The 18,933-nt window shown below is 48.5% G+C and overlaps 4 non-coding genes across 4 annotated transcripts; 2 read left to right on the forward strand and 2 right to left on the reverse strand.

The window, feature by feature from the left end:
* Nucleotides 1-4,159: 4,159 nt before the first annotated feature.
* On the forward strand, nt 4,160-4,323 carry LOC129403966 (U1 spliceosomal RNA). The gene has a single exon (XR_008629588.1). It is a non-coding gene; the product is annotated as a U1 spliceosomal RNA (small nuclear RNA).
* Nucleotides 4,324-8,002: 3,679 nt separating this feature from the next.
* Nucleotides 8,003-8,164, forward strand: LOC129404010 (U1 spliceosomal RNA). Its single transcript, XR_008629621.1, has one exon. It is a non-coding gene; the product is annotated as a U1 spliceosomal RNA (small nuclear RNA).
* A 1,274-nt stretch (nt 8,165-9,438) lies between these two features.
* LOC129403977 (U1 spliceosomal RNA) lies at nt 9,439-9,602 on the reverse strand. Its single transcript, XR_008629595.1, has one exon. It is a non-coding gene; the product is annotated as a U1 spliceosomal RNA (small nuclear RNA).
* A 3,545-nt stretch (nt 9,603-13,147) lies between these two features.
* On the reverse strand, nt 13,148-13,311 carry LOC129403988 (U1 spliceosomal RNA). Its single transcript, XR_008629606.1, has one exon. It is a non-coding gene; the product is annotated as a U1 spliceosomal RNA (small nuclear RNA).
* Nucleotides 13,312-18,933: the final 5,622 nt, after the last annotated feature.

Here is an 18,933-nt window from a genome sequence, read left to right on the forward strand (position 1 = left end):
CACCTTCCCTCAAAAAAGAACCCTAAATAAAATGTTTACTTCACTGAAAAAAAAAAAAAGTCAGAGGTTAAGGCACGTTCCTTGCCGTGGCCAACCTGTACCTGGCATCCCATTCGATTCCCCCAGCACTGCCAGGAGTGCTCAGGAGTGCTTCCTCAGTAAGCCCTGAGCATCACTGGGTGTGGCCCCAAAACAGCAAAAAACGCCAGCCCTGAACACTGCTGTGGGGGGGTAGCATTCATTTAAACATTGTCCAGTTCTTTTTTTGTTTGGTTTCTGTTTCTTTTTGGGGCCACAGCTGGTGGTGCTCAAGTGTTATTCTGTCTCTCAGGAATCACTCCTGGCAGTGCTCAGGGCACCATATGGAACAACAGAGATCAAACCCAGGTTGACCATGTGCCAGGCAAGGGCCTACCTTCTGTACTATCACTCAGACCCCAGAACATTGACCATCCCTTGCCTAGGTGACAAGGATGAAACAGGAAGACATGTAGTGGCAGAGACACAGTTCGCAGTCTCAGATTTTCCTCAGATGATGTTTTATGCCCAAGGAGAGTGATCTGGGTGTTGCAGTGGAGGTGGAGGGTATTAGAGTGAGGGTTAAAATGGTGAGGGTTAGAAAAAAAAATTGTGACAAGACGGGTGGCAGATTAAATTTCAGAAGAAAATCAGAACTGTAGGCTAGTGGGGCTGGAGCGATAGCACAGCGGGTAGGGCGTTTGCCTTGCATGCGGCCGACCCCGGTTCTAATCCCAGCATCCCATATGGTCCCCTGAGCACGGCCAGGGGTAATTCCTGAGTGAAGAGCCAGGAGTAACCCCTGTGCATCGCCGGGTGTGACCCAAAAACAAACAAACAAACAAAAAAACAGAACTGTAGGCTAGTGGTTTTCAGGAGTTCTCCCTGGCTCAATGCTCTGGGAGAAGGCTCACCCCATGCCATGTTTAGTTACAACCTGAGTCCCCCTTACACATAGTTTGTGCTTGTCACCTATTCAGCAGTCTGGCCCTGCAAACTGATCTTTTTGAAATGGGACACTGCAGAAAATAGAATAGTACAGGGGAGGGACAAAGGGCGATTGGTTTAAAGGAAAACCTGATTCGGTGGGAGAGCAGATGATTCAAGACTGTAATCAAGAGAGAGAATTCTATTCGAACCCAACATGCTATATCTGAGTAGAGAATCAGTGCCCACCTCTCTCAGGATAAATGGGCAGTTTAGGCTCATTTTTCTCTTCAACCTAGAATGTCAGGAATGGCCATTGCGCACTGGCCCAGTGGTCACCCGCAGACTCCCTGCACTGCCCTGTCAGGCACATGCTGTCCTCCACGTTACTGTTAACCACGGGGCACGGAGATGACAGCCAGACCTCTCCAGGCCTCATTGTGACTTTCTATTCCCAGGGCAATAACTGCTTCAATTCAAGACCTTGTTGGCCAGGGAAACCCACACCTATGCATGCTGGAAAAGAGTGAACTCATCAGCTCAGGCCCTTCTGCTTTACTTGCAAGTCCCAGTCCCTCAGCTGTCACATGTGATACACTCCACCACCAAACTACAACACCTGAACTTCTTCCAGAAGATTTCTTCCAGGATAAAGAAAGCAGGAATGCAAAGCAGGAAAGAGACCCTGACTTACAGAGATAGAGGGGCCGGAAAGAGTGAACAGGGGTTAAGAGAAGCACCATGGTCAACCCAGGATCAATCCCTAGCATCACATACGGTGCCCCGAGTACCACCAGGAGTCACCCTTCACAGAGCCAGGAGTAAGCCCTGAGCATTGCTGGGTATAGCGCATAAACAAAAGTAATACGAAGTGAGGGGGCAGAGGTAGCTCAATAGGTTGGTGCTCTGCACTGGGGAGGCCTGGGTCTGATCCCCAACAATGCATGGCCTTAGGATTTCAGCAGCAGCTTAAGATAGTGTAACCCTCTGAGGGAGTGCCTGCACCCCACAAGACACGTCCCTCCATAACAAAACAAATAGAGGAATGTGTTCATGAGCCACTCCTGGCTATGGTCCAGATCATACTCGATGTCAGGGACCAAACTGGGCTTGGCAGGCAGTTATGGTGTCTGTTAGGATGTCTTCCTTGCACATGCAGGTACCAACCCCAGCATCCCATCAGGTCCCCTGAGCCCTTGTTGGAGTTTTCCTTGAGTGTAGAGCCAGGAGTAAGCCCTGAGCACCATCAGGTAGGGGCCAAAACCAAAACAAATTGGGGCCCTGAACGCTGTACATTTCTCTGGGCCCGTAACCCTTTTATTTGTTGTTTGGTTTTGGTTGGAGGTGAGTAAGCCATTTGCCTCGCATGTGGCTGATCCAGGTTCATTCCTCAGCACCCTGGACCCCACCAGGAGCCAGGAGTAAAAGCCTGGATAGGTAGTGGCTTGCTCATGCCCAACCCAGGATCAATCCCTAGCATCGCATATGGTTCCCCAAACATCATCAAGAGTGACCCTTGAACATAGAATCAGGAATAATCCCTGAGCATTGCTGGGTTTTGCCCATAAACAAAACTAATATGAAGTGAGGGGGACAGAGATAGTTCAACCGGTTGATGCTTTGCACAGGGGAGGCCTGGATTTGGTGTGCCCCCCAAAACATACACATACTCATATTCACACATATTATATATGTGTATATATTTATTTGTAAGACTATTTTTGTAAAACATAAATTTCTGCCAGTGTGTGTGTGTATATGTATATATATAAAGTGTGTATATATATGAACATACACACACACTCACACACACACACACACACACAACCCAAACCAATAACTGGTGGTGAACGGTGGGGAGAGGGACTGGTGTCATAGGCCATGGGGAGGTGAGTCTATGGTGGCAGGGATCAAAATCAAAACCTACCACATGGCTTCCAGCCCTTTGAGCTATCTGTACAGCTCCTCTTTTTCTTTTCTCTCTCTTATTGAAGATGTTTTCAAGGAATTGAATTCAAAGCCATTCAGAGCCAAGTTAGTTTCTTGGTACATCTTTGCAGAGATAATTCAATACCCAGCCCCACCCATACGTGCTGTGATGTCCCAGACAGTAGTTGGGGCTGTACCAAGGCCACACTTTCTAGAGCCAGTGACAGTCACACAGAACCAGTCCGTATCGCTGTGTCCCAGACACTAAGATTTAATTTACCTTTCATTTTCAATGGTAGGGTATTTCCCCTTGTATTTGGAAACTATTCGTAAAACATAAATTTCTGCCTAAATTGGGGCCAGAGAGATAGTACAGCAGGTAGGACATTTGCTTCACATGGGCCAACCAGAGTTTGATCCCTGGGACCTCATGTGATTCCCGGAGCACTGCCAGGAGTAATTCCTGAGTGCAGCACCAGGAGTAAACATTGAGCACTGTCAGATGTTGCCCCCAAACAGACTCCCCCCACCCAAAAATTTTTCTTGCCAAAATAAAAAATTACAAAAAAGGCACACTCAAAGGTACTCCCTCAGCCGGGGAAGTAATGAAGCCCTGGTTGCCCTCTCTTGTTCCACCAGTAAGAAAATCAAAGGTTCCAGCTTCAGCTGAGAGTTGTAAGCAATTGAACCAATTCTGGTTGATGAGTCTCCTGGTTCTCAGGCAAAAAGACCGTGGTATTTCCATATTCTCACAAAGGGCATAATACTATGTAAACTCTTAGGCACTTGTTTATTTTAATTTAGTAAGTCAATGAATCATATCCTGAGTAACATTAGAAGTCAAGAAAGACTGCTTGCCCTTCCTGAGGTCACACGAGCTAAGGCACCGAGCAACTAAAAAAATTGATTTCCAAGAAAGACTTGGAAAAGTGGTAAGAAATTGAACCCCCTCAATATAATTGAAAGCTGTAATCTAAATTTCATTTAGCTAATCTCTTACTGCGTCCTCTGGACTCTGGAGGCAAGAGTCTTAGGAAACGTCACCAGAAGGGCGTGTCATATGCAGATGACGATTCGCGCAGAGGCTCCCGGTGCTAATTTGCGGGCCCCTTTAAGTCACCTTCTGGAGGTTTAAGATTAATTTCTGAATAGAAGTTATTGGGGCGATGGCCTTGAGTGTCAGGGCCTTGAGTGTCAGGGCGTGCAAAGGGCACGCAGACCGAGCGGGCGTGTGTGAAGAGGGAGGTGGCGGCGGGGGTGGTGCGTGCGGGATGGGGATCAACTCATACTTACCTGGCAGGGGAGATACCATGATCACGTAGGTGGTTTTCCCAGGGTGAGGCTCATCCATTGCACTTGGGATGTGTTGACCCCTGCGATTTCCCCAAATGTGGGAAACTCGACTGCATAATTTGTGGTGGTGGGGGACTGCGTTCGCGCTCTCCCCTGGCATATATAGTACGAACAATAGAATGCAACACTAAGCTACTGAGAAGTACCTAGAAAACTGTTCTCAGCTTTTAATTTTCAGGGACGTCAGTAATGCACGAGACATACTCCCGTCTCTGCACTCAAGAGTCACTCTTGTTCGAGTCCAAGAAAGGAAACTGGGTCGGCTACGTGTAAGGCGAACGCCCTACCCGCTGTACTAGAGCTAGCTTTCCGATACACGCGTTTTCATGTATTCGCTGTGAGCCCAGACATAGCATTTTTGTCCTTCCTGAAAGAAGTAAGAATTAAAAAATAACTTCTCATCAATGCTTTTTTTTTTTTGTTTGCACTACACCTGGTAATGTCCAGTTTATTCCTGGCTCTTCAGTTTATTCCTGGCTCTATGGCTCTTGACGGTGCTCAACAACGGATGCTGGAATAGAACCGGAGTTGGGCCCCTACCCCGCTGTTCTATCTTTCCGGAATGTTTTTGGAAAACACTCAGGGAAAAGAAAGAATGTTTTCCTCATAGAAACATTCTCCAGTTGCCTTCTTTCTCTTCGTTTTTGTATTCTCTACTTTCCACCGACCTTCATTACTGGTAATTTTGCAATGACCTGAGGTTTGCACATTTGTTTATGAAATGCAGTTTTGCTCACTGGGGCTTGTACTTTTAGTTGAGGCTCATGTGTTCTCCTTGTGGTGTCTGCCAGGGGGTCACTACAGGGCTCACACATGTCACAAATGTTCTGGACAGAAGTCTCATTTCTGAATGTGGTGCTGGCACATCACATTTAGTAGCTGTTGCTTGCCAGGGTTGCACTGTATGTACGTGGTGCTCACATAGACCAGGCAGTGGCCTGGCTGGAAATTGCTTGCATTCTGGAGGAGTGGGGAGATTTAATTTATTCCTCTGGGTGTTCCAGTTAGTTAGAGCCCCTGGATGAGAAAACCACAGTGCTCAGGGAGAGTTCCACCACTTCACACCACCGGCCTTCCACCTTACTGTCCTTCAATCCCTTCTCACTTTAACAAAACCTGAAAATGGCAAGTCAAGAAGGAAGCACTTTATTATTTTTTTGGGGGGTGGGGGTCAGACCTGAAGATGCACAGGGGTTACTCCTGGCTCTGCACTCAGGAATTAGGAATTACTCCTGGTGGTGCTCAGGGGACCATATGGGATGCTGGGAATTGAACCTGGGTCGGACGTGTGCAAGGTTAACACCATACCTGCTATGCTATCGCTCCAGCCCCAAAGAAAGCACTTTAAAAGTATTTCCACATTCCTGCCCCTTCACTCTCCCCTCTCATTCAAGGTTAAATGGACACAAAAACTTACTTTTGTCCTTTCAGGATCTCCAGGAGGATCTAAGATTAAATAGGCACAAAAGATGACTGGGCTGGGGCAACAGTATAGCGAGTGGGTAAGGTGCTTGCCTTGCACGTTGCCGACCTGGGTTCATTTCAGGGCATCCCATATGATCTCCCAAGCATTGCTGTAGTGATTGCTGACTGCAGAGCCAGGAGCAACCCCTGACCATTGCAAGATGTGCCAGCCCCCTCCCTCCAAGAAAAATCCTAAATTAGGGGCAGCAGTGGGGAGAGATCTCCCAAATGATACTCAAGAGGCTGAGGGGCGCCTTCTTGCCATTTTTTTGGGGGGTGGTCACACCCAGTGATGCACAGGGGTTACTTCTGGCTTTGCACTCAGGAATTACTCCTGGCTGTGCTTGGGGGATCATATGTAATGCTGGGAATCGAACCCGGGTTGGCCTCATGCAAGGCAAATGCCCTACCCGCTGTGCTATCACTCCGGCCCTGAGGTAAGTACTTTTTTTTTAGCTTTTTATTTTTTGGTTCACACCCAGTGGTGCTCAGGGCTATAGCCTGGTTCTGCACACACAGATCACTCCTGAAAGGTGCAGGGGACCCAATGGGATGCCAGAGATCAAACCCAGGGCAGCTGTATGCAAGGCAAACAACCAACCTGCCTTACTACTGTTCCACGCCCATTACCGTACTGTAACCCAAGTACTCAGTCACTTGTCCCAACATAAAACAGATGAGCATAATTCAGTCAGCTAAATCAATGGCTGAATAAATAGCAGCACTCCTACATCATAAAAAATTTTTAAAAATTAAAACCAAACAAAAAACACAGATGAGCATAAGGATATGTACATGAATGCCCACAGGTTAAAAAAAGACCCAGAGATGTGGCGGAGTGGTCTTCACTGAGCTCAGAGTTTTTTGTTCTTGAAGAACGGGATTTATTTTGTGTGAGAGTCTTGGAGCTGGAGTTTGAGAGGTCTGGTGTTACCCCATAATGCTGAGGTTACTCTTTCACTCTGTGCTCAGGAGTGACCCCTGGCAGTGCTCAAGGGGTTAGCCTGAATTGGCTTCCAGGGCCCAGCTGTACTTCCTGTATTATCTCTCTGGCCCTGAGAATAGTACTTAGACACCAAGAGCTGTTTTTTTGTGTTTACTGATACTGATGTTAAGACAACCAAACTCTTGGGGCAGGAGAGATAGCACAGCAGGTAGGGCGTTGTTTGCCTTGCACGTGGCCGACCCGGGTTCAAATCCCAGCATCCCATATGGTCCCCTGAGAACGGCCAGGGGTAATTCCTGAGTGCAGAGCCAGGAGTAACCCCTGTGCATCGCCAGGTGTGACCCAAAAAGCAAAAAAAAAAGACAACCAATCTCAGTCAATGGATGCATTATATATTCTTACCATTATTTTGATCCCGCGGCCCGCCCCCCCCCCCCAAACCCTTTCAGGCCGGTTCTACCTAAATTGCTTAATTCACATTGATTTCAATCATTGTCCATTCTTTCTTCCTTTTTAAATTTGTTGCTCCAGTGCTCCAGGGCCGGAGGGATAGTAGGACAGTACAGCAGGGAGGGGGTTTGCCTTGTACGCGGTCATCCCTGGTTTGATTCCTGGTATCCCATATGGTACTCAGAGCACTGCCACGTGTGATGGAAGAGCCAGGAATTATTCCTGAGCATCGTCATGTGTGACCCAAAAAGCAAATTTAAAAAATAATAAATTTGTTGCTCCACCCTGTGTGGGAGCTGTTGAGTGACTGTCCGTGTTGTTGCGGATCAAACCCCGGGCTTGATCAGAGCCAGGCCCTCCAGCATGTCCATCCCTGTTTCTGGTCCTTCCGCCACTGTCCTCACTCAGGCCTGCCAGCCTCGCTCTCAGCGTTAATCGCAATAAAGTCTTTGCCAGGTTCTAGATTCATTGAAGACGAGTTCCAGTTAGCCAGAACAAAAGGGCTGAAAAGCAAGTGAGACCCACCTCACCTGTCACTAGGTCGTTCAACCTCAGGGTAGGATCACGGGAGGATCACGAATTGGACCCACTATGGGCGCTCAGCAGCAACCTCTCATCTAACTGGGATGGGTCAGGAGGCAGCTGCAAGGTTTCGGGTCTTCAAAGACTTTCGAAGGTCCGATGTCCACGGGAGGGCGTGTCGTATGCAGATGAGCGCTCGCGCAGAGGCCCCTGGTCGTGCCCCGTGGGCGCCCGCGCCACCCCGACCGGGAGCTCAAGTGCTGATTCCCTGGCGGGAGAGATCGGGGCGAGGGCCTTGAGTGTCGGGGCGTGCGGAGGGCTCGCGGGCCGAGCGGGCGTGTGTGAAGAGGGAGGTGGCGGCGGGGATGGCGCGTGCGGGGTGGGCGGTAACTCATACTTACCTGGCAGGGGAGACACCATGATCACGTAGGTGGTTTTCCCAGGGTGAGGCTCATCCATTGCACTTGGGATGTGTTGACCCCTGCGATTTCCCCAAATGTGGGAAACTCGACTGCATAATTTGTGGTAGTGGGGGACTGCGTGCGCGCTCTCTGACTTGAAGCGATAAAGTAAGGTGTTTTGAGTTATGAAGCTTTGCGGACGTAGTTTTTTGCGCTCTATCTAAATTAACTTTTTTTTTTTTTTTTTTTTTTTTTTTTTTTTTGCTTTTTGGGTCACACCTGGCGATGCACAGGGGTCACTCCTGGCTCTCTGCACTCAGGAACTACCCCTGGCGGTGCTCAGGGGACCATATGGGATGCTGGGAGTCGAACCCGGGTCGGCCGCGTGCAAGGCAAACACCCTACCCGCTGTGCTATCACTCCAGCCCCCTAAATTAACTTTTTATTCACGACACTCTACAGCTGCCCAGGATTCATTTTTTTAATTTTTAAGCTGTAAGTATTGTTTCGGTCTCACTGTTTTATTTTTTCATTTCCTTATTTTTGTTCTTTGGGTCACACCCGGAAGCGCTCACGAGTTAGTTTAGCGGTGCCCGGGGGCCATGACATCCTTGCCCATTGACGTCTTTGTAATAGAATTTTGGGCTAAAATTACTTCTGATTCTTAAATTCATTCACGTTAAGCGTTAATTTAAACGCTTGAAGAGGCCTTCCTGCTTCATGTGCTTCGCTTGTCACCAGCATTATAACTGAAGTAGCAGCCAAGAGTAACTTGAGGGTTTTATTAAAATAGGGGACCTGCTGAAAAAAACCGTTCCGTAGATGATTTTTTACGCAACCTGGTGTTTCTCACTAAGCAGACGCACACGCGGATTAGGGTCACCACAGTCCTATTTAAAAAAAAAAAAAAGTTAAAAGTAAACCGTGGGGGCTGGAGTGATAGCACAGCGGGTAGGGCGTTTGCCTTGCACGCGGCCGACCCGGGTTCGAAACCCAGCATCCCATATGGTCCCCTGAGCACCGCCAGGGGTAATTCCTGAGTGCATGAGCCAGGAATGACCCCTGTGCATTGCCGGGTGTGACCCAAAAAGAAAAAAAAAAAAAATAAACCGTGGGTCCATTAAGGAAAAGATCTTGATCAAACAAACACGTGCGTGAAGATTTCACTCTTCAATACTATATACATACTTATATATGTAAATATACTTGCACTCAATACTGAGTGAGAGAGCACTCAATACTGAGTGAGAGAGCAAATAGCACAGCGTTTGCATGAGCCAGGTTTAATTCCTGGCATCCCATACATGTCCTGAGCGATGATGCTAGGCAATACGCTGAATACAACCGTGTGCAACTCGCTGTGACGTCATCCACAGCAGAACTAAATAAAAAAAGAACTGCCCCGCATGCTATTATACTTCTAGACACCAGGAGAGAGCGCGAACGCAGTCCCCCACTACCACAAATTATGCAGTCGAGTTTCCCACATTTGGGGAAATCGCAGGGGTCAACACATCCCAAGTGCAATGGATGAGCCTCACCCTGGGAAAACCACCTACGTGATCATGGTGTCTCCCCTGCCAGGTAAGTATGAGTTACTGCCCACCCCGCACGCGCCACCCTCGCCGCCACCTCCCTCTACACACACGCCCGCTCGGCCCGCGAGCCCTCCGCACGCCCCGACACTCAAGACCCTCGCCCCGATCTCTCCCGCCAGGGAATCAGCACTTGAACTCGCGGTCGAGGTGGCGCGGGCGCCCACGGGGCACGACCAGGGGCCTCTGCGCGAGCGCTCATCTGCATACGACACGCCCTCATGTGGACGTCGGACCTTCGAAAGTTTTTGAAGACCCTACCTACTACTGCTTCCTAGATCCGCCTCTGTCTTATGGGTGAGATGGGGCTGCTGGGCGCCCCGTGTGGGTCCGACCTGGATCTCGGACCGCCCCGTGATCCTACCCTGAGGTTGAACGACCTACGGACGGGTGGGTCAGCACTCGGCTTTGGTTTCACAGTTTCTCAGTCCTTTTTGTTCTGGCTTACTGGGACTCCTCTTCAATGAATCGCAAACCTCGAATCTGGAAGAGTGAGGTTTGGGCCGCCGGGCTGGCAAGCCGAGACCGCGGAGGGATGAGGAGGATGTGAGCCCGAAGGCTTGGAGGGTTGGGTGGCTGACTCAGAACACCATCCCAGCCGCTCTCCGCCTTTGCCCCAAATCACTCTGTCATTGAGCCAGCTAGGACAACATGAAGGAAGATGATTTTCTATTGAAAACACTTAAAGGGCCGGAGCGATAGTACAGCAGGTAGGGAGTTTGCCTTACACGTGGCTGACTCAGGTTCCATTTTCGGCTTCCCATATGGTCCGCCGAGCACTGCCAGGAGTAATTCCTGAGTGCAAAGCTAGGAGTAAGCCATGAGCATCGCCTGATGTGACCAAAAGCAAAACAAGACAAAACAAAACCCTTAAAATCAGCAGGTGGTTAGCGGCTGGTCGGCACTAGATTCCCTGGAAAGGTGCATAGGGGGTGCACCTTCCTGTGGAAATCTAGATTTTTTTTTTTACTCCACAAAGCAATGACCCATGCTCCCCCCAAGCCCTCCTCTGACCTCTTAGGGCCCTATGGTTTAATCTGGGCCGCACCCAGCCCATAGAAAGGGAAGGACTCTGAGCACCGGAACAGCGCTGCAGCCACAGCTGTCAGCTGTCAGCAACTCTCCCTCCGGACACCCTACGGGCAGCGGGGCGCCAAAAATGTTGGGTACACAGGTCAGGGGTTTCTCAGGGGGCGTGTGCAGGCTCTGTGCGGAGGCGGGGATCGTCCTATCCCCAAACCCGCTGGCAGCCCTCGAAGGCCAGCGAACAGTCAGGAGCTGGGGGTAGTATCGTGAGCCCTGTACAGCTTAACAAGCAGGGATGACTGAGCCTGAGCCTGAGCCTGGATTGACAAACTCTGGTCACTAGGCCGGGGCACCCTCCCGCGGGCAGCAGCCCCTGCGGTCTGGACGCAGCCTCACTCACACAAGGCAGAACCGGGAAAGGCTTGTCGGCCCGAGCGTCTCAAAAGCAGCGAGTGCGTGGTGGCCGGGGAAGGCCCCTGGGGTCTTTCTCCACGGAACACGCGGCACTATCCCAGGGCTGTCGCCTTACCGCGCCGCCCCCACAAGTCCCACACTCTGAGCAGAGTTGTTAGGCGTGCTTTTTTTTTTTTTTTTGCCTGGGTCTCGCATCATCCTTATGGCTCCTTTTATAAAAACGATAAAAGAAGCCTCGCTAGCTGTGACTCACCAACACCCCACCCCTCAAATTAAAGAACTGTGGGCGAGGAGCGAGGATTGTCTGTGGTGCAGCCAGGAAGGAGCCCAGGTTTGAATCCATGGCACTGCATACCCTCCTGACCCCCAGCGATCGTGGGCACCATCCAGCAAGGCCATTAGTTCAATAAATAAGACAAGCGGTGCTCAGTAACTGATGTAATGGTATCTTACTGGCCATATCGATATGACGAATTTACGATCCAGGGGTGGGCCAGAACAGATTGGGCAGGGTGCTGGCCTTGCACACAGTGGACCTGGGTTCAACCCTGGTCACCCCATATCTTCCTCCAGAGCACTGCTAGGAGTGATCCCTAAGCACAGATAAGCCCTGGGCACCACAGGTGTGATACAAAAACCCAAAATTACAAATACAGGAGCCGGAGTCATAGTAAAGTGAGTTGAGCACTTGCCTTGCTTGCGGCTGACCTGGATTCAATCCATGACACCCATATGAAACCCCAAGCTCCACCAGGAGTAATCCCTGAGCACAAAGCCAGGAACTGTTAGGGGCAGCAGATCTCTGCCCGGGGGAGGCTCGGAGAGACAAAAGAACAAAACCAAGACAACTCTTTCTGCAAATGCATGGGGTTTATTTAAGCCAATATAGCTATATTGGGACCTTCAATTGTGCCTCAATAGCGTGGCATAACTGAAGGCCCCGAACTCAAAAAGCTAGCTGTTTTTATACCCTTTTGGGGGAGAAATGAAAATCTCACATATCAAAGGGAATCACATAGGTCACTTAATTTGCATACTTAAACATTTGTTGACAAATGAAAATCTCACATATCAAAGGGAATCACATCTATATATCAAAGGGGATCACACATATTGGGGGAAAATTACATGTATTGAATCAAAGGAGAATCATACATATCAAAGAAAATCACAGGTATTGGATCAATAGGAAAACCATACAAAAGGGAAAACCACACCTATTTCACTTAATATGCTAATTTCAACATTTGTTGACCGTTCTGAGCAGATGTTTGTTTACAGTTCCTAGGGGCAGTTTGTTGGCCCATTTGGTGACAGAGTCCTGCCCAGTGGTAGGTCCTGAAGACATCTTTCAAAGTAGTCAAGTAGTTACCAAGGGCAACTTCAGCGGTTAACCCTTAATCTGCCCTTCAGTTCTTGACTCTTAACCTGCCCTCCTCTTCAGAACAAGCTCTGACCATCGCTGAGTGTGGTCTTTAAAGAAAAAAAAAAAAGGCATGATCACGGACAGGAGACGTAGCAGGCTTGCCTTGCATGTGACCCATCTTGCTTAGATCCACAGGACTCGATATGGTCCCCTGAGCTTTTCCAGGACTGATACCTGAGCAGAGTCAGTAGTAAACTACTCTGGGTGTGGCCCAAGATCCAGATATTTTAAAATAACTTGCCGGTACCCCAGCCCGAAAGTGCCGGGAATATCGTGAACACTGCAGCAAACAGCCTGGCAGGCACCACAACATGAGCCTCAAATACAAACACCACAAAGCAAAAGCGTTTGCCAGTCAGCCGGGAAATGTGCAGACCTGATAACTACAAAATTACCACCAGTGAAGAAAACAGAAGCAAATGCGTTTCCAGCTCTTTTTCTACTAGGAAGAACAAAAACTACTTGGACTCACACAGCTGTAAAAACTCCTACTTCTGTGTCAAAGGTAAAAGAAAGAAAAGGTTTGAAAAATACAGTTCTGTCAATTTTTTCCACAGACCATTTGATGAAAAGACACAACTTAACAAGTGTAAAGCAGCTCATATAAAACCTGAAACACACCAAACTTTCCTAGTAATTAATAAAGAAGTTAAGTCTTACTTCAAAACCAATAAATCAGGGGAGAGCGCGCACGCAGTCCCCCACTACCACAAATTATGCAGTCGAGTTTCCCACATTTGGGGAAATCGCAGGGGTCAACACATCCCAAGTGCAATGGATGAGCCTCACCCTGGGAAAACCACCTACGTGATCATGGTGTCTCCCCTGCCAGGTAAGTATGAGTTGTTGCCCATCCCGCACGCGCCACCCCCGCCGCCACCTCCCTCTTCACACACGCCGCTCGGCCCGCGAGCCCTCCGCACGCCCCGACACTCAATGCCCTCGCCCCGATCTCTCCCGCCAGGGAATCAGCACTTGAGCTCCCGGTCGGGGTGGCGCGGGCGCCCACGGGGCACGACCAGGGGCCTCTGCGCGAGCTCTCATTTGCATACGACACGCCCTCCCGTGGACATCGGACCTTCGAAAGTCTTTGAAGACCAGGAACCCTGCAGCTGCCTCCTAGACCCGCCTCGTTCTTATAGGTGAGAGGGGCCTGCTGAGCGCCCGGAGTGGGTCAGACCTGGATCTCGGGGCGCCTTGTGGTGCCCTGAAGTTGAAGGACCTAACGACGGTGGGTCAGCACTCAGCTTTGGCATTATTTGCTTTCAGTTCCTTTTATTCTGGCTAAACTGGAACTTGTCTTTAATAAATCTAGGAAACGCATTATTGCTATTGACGCTGAGAGCGAGAAAGATTTAGACTGCCAGATTGGCAGGCTGTCGGGGTGACCAAAACCAGAGAGTGACGAGGGAGGAAGGTCTTGTAAAGAGGAAACTTTTAAGAGAGGAATGGGAGGAATAAGAAGTTTAGATTTTTTTTTCTTGTGTTAATTTATACATTTGTTAAAAGTATGGACTAGGGGCTGGAGTGATAGCACAGCGGGTAGGGCGTTTGCCTTGCACGCGGCCGACCCGGGTTCGAATCCCAGCATCCCATATGGTCCCCTGAGCACCGCCAGGGGTGATTCCTGAGTGCATGAGCCAGGAGTGACCCCTGTGCATTGCCAGGTGTGACCCAAAAAGCAAAAAAAAAAAAAAAAAAAAAAAAAAGTATGGACTAATGGTCCAGGGGCCAGAGCGATAGCACAGCAGGTAGGGCGTTTGCCTTGCACTCGGACGACCCGGGTTTGATCCCCGGCATCCCATATGGTCCCCCAAGCACCTACAGGAGTAATTCCTAAGTGCAAAGCCAGGAGTAACCCCTGAGCATCGCTGGGTGTGACCCAAAAAAAGCAAAAAAAAAAAAATATATATATATATATATATATATATACATGGACTAATGGTCCGGTGCTTATATGTCATCGTGATTGTATGTTGGCTTCCATAAAACAACTAGCTGTAAAAAACTCTTCAACAGACAGAAGTAAAAAGGGGTCCAGAAATGACAAGACAGTACTACGGCTGACATATTATTCTTGTAATTGATACTTGCTAGGAAATGGAATTTGCCATTTGTAGGATAACATTTGTTTGTCCTTTCTCCCTTGCCACAGAGAGCTTAGATTTATGGGGTTACTCCCAGCACTGCCTACAGTGCTCCTGAGGCACTCCCATTCCTCTGTTTATCTTTAACTTCTCTGTGCCCTGCTTCCCCTATCTTTAATCACCTATATCCCCAGAGCCTGGCAAGCTCCCCATGGCATAATCGATATGCCAAAAATAGTAACAATAAGAGGTCTCATTCCCCGACCCTCAAAGAACCTCCAATTGTTGGGAAAGACGAGTAAGGAGAGGCTGCTAAAATCTCAGGGCTGGGACAAATGGAGACATTACTGGCGCCTGCTTGAGTAAATGGATGATCAACGGGATGACAGTGATACAGTGATCTCCAAATCAGACCCTGTGATTTGTAAACTCAGATCCTTCTAAGGACTCTGGATTCTGTATTTGTAAGTGAAATATTGCTTTCCTCTTTCCCTTATGTCCTTTGCATAGTTTACTTTGGAGCAACATCCTTTTTGTATACACACAGGAAGAGAGTTGATGCTATGCTTCTGTAACTGTAGCACCGTCTTCCTGTTCTTCATCGATTTGCTCAAACAGGCACCAGTAATGTCTCCATTGTGAGACTTGTTACTGGTTTTGGCATATTGAATACGCCATGGGTAGCTTGCCAGGCTATGCCATGTGGGCTGGATACTCTCGGTAGCTTGCCAGGCTCCCCAAGAGGGACCGAGGAATCGAACCCAGGTCAGCTGCGTGCAAGGCAAACGCCCTACTCGCTGTGCTATCGCTTTTGTAACATGGGAGTTAATTGATTCCAAATAATCTTTACTCATGGGCATCCATCATATTTACCTGACACCTCAGTTGCCCTTACTTCCTAACACCTCCAAAAGGAGGGTCCCAGGAGGGACAAGGACAAACCCAGGGCAAGCTGTAAGCTACCCAGGCATAGAAAAAAGACAAGCTAAGTACCATAATAAGTATAATAAGTTAAGAGCAAACTCTTATCATGACCAAAAAAAGAAGTAACTGAATAAGTTTCCTGCGGGGGTTAGGAAAGACTAACCTGGACTGAGGATTGTGGTCTGGGATATAGAGTGAGATATCCCCAGGAAGAGCCAAACTGTAACTTAATACATCTCTTACTGTGTTCATATAAAGTGACTAGAAATATTAGTAAGAAATAAATTTACTATGATTGCTCAAATGGATTACTATCAGAGGAAAGGAGAAAGCAATATGCTTTAGATGGAATCCACCCTTGAGCGGCTCTCCTAGTAATCTAGAGTGCTGAACCCTAGATGAGATTTTGTCCTTGAGTTAATCTAGAAGGAGGAGCTCTACATCTGTTTGTTGTTATGACAATGTTCAACCTCACCTATGTGTACTCCCACCCTTCATCATTTCTAATAACTATGCCATAAGGAGAGAGAGATCTAACTACACTGGGGAAAAGCGGAAATAACGACACTGTAAGTAGGAAAATAATGACACTGTAATAGGGAAGAAGAGAAATACCTACGCTACTGCAGGGGAGAGAGAGATCTAACTATGCTGTGGAAGAAATAACTACACTGCATGAGATGAGAAGCAGGAGAATGAAGCTGTGAGCAGAAAAAGAGACGAGAGTAAAATAAACAGTCGCTGATTACTCAACAGCCTGGGGCCCTGTTCCTCTGTTCCCCCATTCCCCTGTCCTTCATCATCCATTGGTCACTGTGGGTAGGCCAGGGGAACGATTCTCAGCTACCAAATGCACACGTGCCACGTTTTTTTTTAACTCAGCCAGTATTTACCATTATAGCAACATTAACAGAGACTGAGTATCACGGGCATAAGGATGTTCTAGGATCATAAAATATCTTTTCATATGTTCCAAACAGTTTTGGTTCAGCTATGAAGGTCAGTCACCAGAGTCAAACTTGTTTCTTTATTTTATTTTATTTTATTTATTTATTTTTTTTTAGTGAGCCACAGTGAGGATACAGTTACAGATTCACACCTTTTTGTGCTTGTTTTTCCCTCATGCAATGGAGAGCCCATCCCTCCACCAGTGTCCATTCTCCACCACCAATGAATCCAGTATCCCTCCCACTCTCCGATCCCATCCCCCCCACCCCACCCCGCCTCTGTGGCGGGGCATTCCAATTTGTTCTCTCTCTCTCTCCTTTTGGGTGTTGTGGTTTGCAGTAGGGGCATGAGTGGCCATCATGTTCAGTCTCTAGTCTATTTTCAGCACGCATCTCCCTTCCCGCTCGGGATCTCCAATCACATTTTACTTGGTGTTCCCTTCTCTATCTGGGATGACTTTCCACCAACATGTGAGGCCCGCTTCCAAGCTATGGAGCCAACCTTCTGGCATTATATACTACTATTCTTGGGTGTAAGTCTCCTACTCTGTTATTTTATATTCCACAGATGAGTGCAATCTTTCGATGCCTGTCCCTCTCTTTCTGGCTCATTTCACTTAGCATGATACTTCCATATTGATTCACTTATATGCAAAGTTCATGACTTTATCTTTTCTAACAGCTGCATAGTATTCCATTGTATAGATGTACCAAAGTGCTGATGTCATTTTGACTATAGTTTTTTGTTTCTCCAGGATATATTCCCAGAAGAGGTATTGCTGGATCAAATGGAAGCTCAATTTCTAATTTTTTGAGAATCGTCCTTATTGTTTTCCAAAGGGGCTGGACCAGTCAGCATTCTCACCAGCAGTGTAGAAGGGTCCCTTTCTGTCCACATCCTCTCCAACAGCGGTTGCTTTTGTCAAACTTGTTTCTTAACAAGTAGGATTTTATTTAGGTCTGTTTAATCGAGTCTCTCCATCTTTCTGGGCCTACTCATTTACAGACAGAAGGAGGAACTATAACCAGGTTCTTCAGATCCTGCACTCAAGGGTGATGACCAGCCTTCATATGCTGTCCAGCTTAAGATAAAAAGGAGAGTGACTCACAGCAGGGCCACATAGATGGGGAGATTCCGTATAGAGGACACATCCTTTCACATCTTCCATTTCATCTTCTCAGGGTTCAGCTTCGGCCCAAGGCCCTCTTGATCTGGAACATTGAGGAGCGGCCTGTCGGGCTCTCAGCCTGGCCGAGAGCCTTTAGTTTATTTTTAGCTGACTTAATTGTGTCATTCCCTAAGTACACTGAACTTTCCAGAAGGGCCCAAAAGTCAGTCACAGATTGCATAAAGGAACAACGGGCTAGGATCCTAAAGGAATATGGGTAAAGATGAATGTTTAATGTACCCCTGGAATTAGCGCTCCTGGTTTGCCTTTTCTGTAACAATGTTTGCTTTGATGGGATTCTTTTATTTTTTATTTTTTTGGGTCAGACCCAGCGATGCACAGGGGTTACTCCTGGCTCATGGACTCAGGAATTACTCCTGGCGGTGCTCAGGGGGCCATATGGGATGCTAAGAATCGAACCTGTGTCGGCCGTGTGCAAGGCAAATGCCCTACCTGCTGTGCTATCGCTCCAGCCCTTGCTTTGATGGGCTTTTGTGAACTTACCAAGCAGCAGCATGGGGATCCACTGATGAAAGTGCTCAGGGCACCAGAACTAGGTTTTTCCTAGTAAAAGGCCAGTGCTTCTGCTGTGAGGTTGCTGCTTTTGCCTAGCAGAACAGCCCACCAGCTGGTGTCAATAAAGACCCCTCCAGGGGCTGGAGCGATAGCACAGCGGGTAGGGCATTTGCCTTGCACGTGGCCGACTCAGGTTCGATTCCCAGTGTCCCATATGGTCCCCCGGGCAGCGCCAGGAGTAACCCCTGAACATTGCCGAGTATGACCCGAAAAAAAAAAAAAGGACTCCTCCAAATTCTATGCTTTGGTTTCTGGTGGTTTTTTGATCGCGACCCCACACCAATCTGAGCACGGGAGGGCTTGGCTCTAATCAATCAAGCACCCAGTTTGATCCCCAGCAGCACAGTGACCCCTGAGCACCTCTGGAAATGAGTGACTCTTGAGCATCTCACTGGATGTGAAGTTGCTGGGCACCCACAGGTGACTTATGTAAAGCAGAGAGGAAAGGGCCACTTTCTCCCGATCTGCCTCTTCTACCCTGGGGCAGGCTGGGGAGGCTAGGGCTGATAAAGCCTGTGATGAGCCCCTCCCTATGCTACATGGACCTCGAGTTCTGCCAGCCCCACTGTAAATCGCGTGGGGTAGCCGGAACCGGGGAGGCAGGAGGCTGGCCAGCAGCGATCCTGACTGTCTCCAGAGCCGTCCGACATGGTGGGTGAGGGGTCTCTCCTGGGGGCCTATATCGGCGAGAGGGAAAAGGGATGACTCATGACTCGTGAGGGTCAAGAGCGTTTATTCAGAGCAAGGGGGTTGCTTATA

Source organism: Sorex araneus, chromosome 3 (genome assembly GCF_027595985.1).
Source record: "Sorex araneus isolate mSorAra2 chromosome 3, mSorAra2.pri, whole genome shotgun sequence".
In the NCBI taxonomy this organism is placed as follows: Eukaryota; Metazoa; Chordata; class Mammalia; order Eulipotyphla; family Soricidae; genus Sorex; species Sorex araneus.